Below are 3267 nucleotides of genomic sequence, written 5' to 3'. Positions count from 1 at the left end.
TAGGAATTGTTGTGTTTTTGTTGCCTTTTTAGAATACGCATATTATATCTACAGACGCCATGGGTCGCCTTTCATTGAGTCCGCCATGTTGAATTGCCATGTTTCTACAGATGGAGACCTTTTTGTACCATTTTGTAGCAGCTGTAGTTTCATCTTTGCACTAGGAAGGGGAGGGAGTTTCGAAACGTTTTACATCTACTCTCTCCCTCTTCTCCTCGGAGTTTGGGCAGCAGATTGAGACGATGGGTCTGTGTGGGCCGTGCTCGGAGCATGACTGAGGGCGGTGACTCTATAGGTATAGGTGCCATTTTAATCTTACAGAAGTCCTGATGGGTCATTTAAAGGAAGCCCCCCATGAAAAGGGCCAGGCTTTGAAGCCAATTTGACATAATGGGCAAACCATGTTAGGTACTTTTTCCCATAATCCTAGACTCTAAAGGAGGCAGCTGTAAAATGGTGGCGACACGAAATGACTCTTTTGACTCTTTTCACTATCAGAATTGGATCCATTTGGTCCGATAACATTTGGAAAGTCTAGAAGAGTGTGTGCAAACTGAAATTATTTTCTTCCCAATCTTCAAAGTTCCTATGAGCAATTATATTTCATTGGCTCACCGAGAAGCTTCAAAGCGAAAATGAACAGCAAGCGCCGCTTCCAAAGCCTGTAACAGCATCTGTGTTTAACATAGTCACATGTCCCCCCCCCCAAGGTCTTCTGTCCACGTTGAACATGACTGTCAGCTGTACAATGCACAATCAATCACTGTTACTACAGGGAGGGTCTGTGTTACTCAATACTCTGTTTATAGTATCCTTATCATTCTGTATGGGATTTACGTCATCAGTTCAAGTGGAATCACTATATTTCTGTAATGTTATGTAAGTTATAGTTTACGGCGCACTCTTGGGTGTTTGTATGTGTTTTATAAAGTCAACAGTAAGACCACTTTTCTAAAGGGATTAAAGAGATTAGACTGGAATTGAAGTATTCTGAACACTTGGCTACATATGCAGTGGTTTTTAGTTTTGGCCTGTGCTGGGCTGACTAAACTTTCAGACACTGTTTGGAGGAGGTCTCTTACGCTCATGGAAATTTGGCTCAGGACCATGTTTCCGGTTTCCAGATCTGGCTCCAATGAAAACATGTTAGATCCCATTGTGGGAGATATGTAAGCAGATGAATATCTACCCCAGAGGACTTGAGCTTTTCTACTTACTTAACCCCCGCCCGCCCCCCTTATTTCTATAAACAAACACTCCTAAACGTTCACCCAGCCTTCGGGATAAGAGCAAGACCTTAAGTACATCACAGGATAAATCCTATTGCTTTCCAGTATACTGGACTCGTGGAGCAGTTTAGCCAGTGACTGCTACTCTCCTCCACCAGTATATTAGCAGACCATAGCCGAGTCCTGGAGATTATGTCCATTGTTTCTGGTGAGCTCGTGTAATCACTACATATAGGCTTAGTTGTTTTGGATAGATATTATCATTGCACCTACTTTCCCTTTATTCATACCCATGTGTAATACAAATGTAAAAAGCTTTTCTTGTTGGAACATTTTATGACCAAAGAAGACACATTTCAGGCAATGACTTCAGGCAAAAGTATTATCAGACAGCTTGGAACAACAAAGCATTAGCTTTAATGGATCCAGCATGGTGATTAAGTAAACAGTTTCTTTGGAACAGGGATCCTGTGGAAACTCAGTAAGAACCTTTCAGTTTCAACATGCCTGCTCTTGTTGCCTGGCACAGCGCTACTAGTTTGTCGCAGAGTGGAAAAAATACAGTTTTGTAGGTGTTTTGGGATTTCTTCCACTCATTTTTGATGTACTGTGCAGGCAGAATTGCTTCTTAAATACAAGAGCTGCATGGACTTAAACACACATATATGTAAATAAATCTGGGTTTGTGGACAGAGCTAATGTTCAGGAGCCCATACAGACTGTGTGGGGAGCCAGAATGACGTGAGAAGAGTCCTTCAGGTCACAATGGCTGAGCTGCAGTCATCCCTGCCGCATGGTGCCATGCAAATACACTATGCAAAGCCATTTCTCAGCGAGTATGAAAGCACCTGGCAGATGATTGTACACTGCTCAGCAACTACACTGTGGGGCAAGTTCTGAAGCGGCTGTGTGTAAGAAACGGCATGTTCAAATGCTGCGGTTCAGTTTAAGGGACTGCCGGTGATTGACGCGCGGCTTTCGGCCTTTATAAAGCCGAGGAAGCCAGTTCCAGAGCATTAACAGCTGTAATACTCAGCGACACAATAAGCTTTTACTGTGAGGGGAAATATTTGTCACTCCCACTTTCACAATTCAATAGATGAAGTTATTTATCAGTTTACAGCTATACAGGGCAACATGGGGGAAGAGGTAACTGATGAACAGAATTTAAACAGCCAGAAAGCATGTAAGAAAATGTGTCCTTACTATAAAACAGATTAGTATTAGGCCAGATAGGAGCCTGTCTATTTACACTGTCTTATGAGGAAGGGTCTGCTTAGTAAGCCTCAGCCTTGTTTGACAGATTGCTGTGTGTAATGGCTTATCCGCCTGCTCTCCCCACACATGCTTTATGCTCAGCTGTCAAGTAGCTCTGCAGTGTTAAACTCACCTTCAGGAATTATCCGTGGACAGTGGCCAGATTATGACAGGTGCAGCTACACTTGAACGAGACCACATCCTGGAACACACGACCAATGGAAACACGCAGGATAATATTTCCAACAGTTTTTTTTCTTTCTTTTTATCCTGCTCAGAGTATTTCCTCTCTGTGATTGGTGACTCTCTGACTTCCACAACCTGTTTGTCTGTTAGGTGGTAATGCTATTTTAAAGCCAAAAGCTATAACTATTTAAATGACTAAATAATTATTTGTGTATATCCTGTTTGTAGGGTAGCATGCTATAAAACATCGGCTCATTTTGAGCAGTTGGAGTGAGTCTATAATTATAGCTTCTCTAAGCAATGTTTTTATATTAACAGTGGATTAACTCAGGGGTCTCAAACTCAAACTGGCTTGGGGCCACTGCTGGTGTTGTCATATCATAGGAGGGCCACTTCAATGCTCAATAACGACAATAACAAGTGCAGTATTCTGAAAATATTTCCATTACCAAAATCATACTTAACAACACAATGCAAACAGCAGTTTCTATAGATTTTTATATCATATTTGTTGTAGCAAACTAAACGCATTTTTAAAAATTCAATTGTACACAAAGGGGTAGTTTATATTGGTATGAAACAACTAGAAAAAATA

The 3267-nt window shown here is 41.5% G+C and overlaps 1 protein-coding gene across 1 annotated transcript in view; it reads left to right on the top strand.

Annotated features, from left to right (window-relative positions):
* Nucleotides 1-3267, top strand: part of inpp5l (inositol polyphosphate-5-phosphatase L) — a gene marked incomplete at its 3' end in the record, with an annotated part of 12859 nt that overhangs the window by 1379 nt on the left and 8213 nt on the right.

Source organism: Morone saxatilis, unplaced genomic scaffold (assembly GCF_004916995.1).
Source record: "Morone saxatilis isolate NCDOM2014 unplaced genomic scaffold, NCSU_SB_2.0 Contig16, whole genome shotgun sequence".
NCBI classification, from domain to species: Eukaryota; Metazoa; Chordata; class Actinopteri; family Moronidae; genus Morone; species Morone saxatilis.
This window is presented reverse-complemented; position numbering and strand designations above follow the sequence as displayed.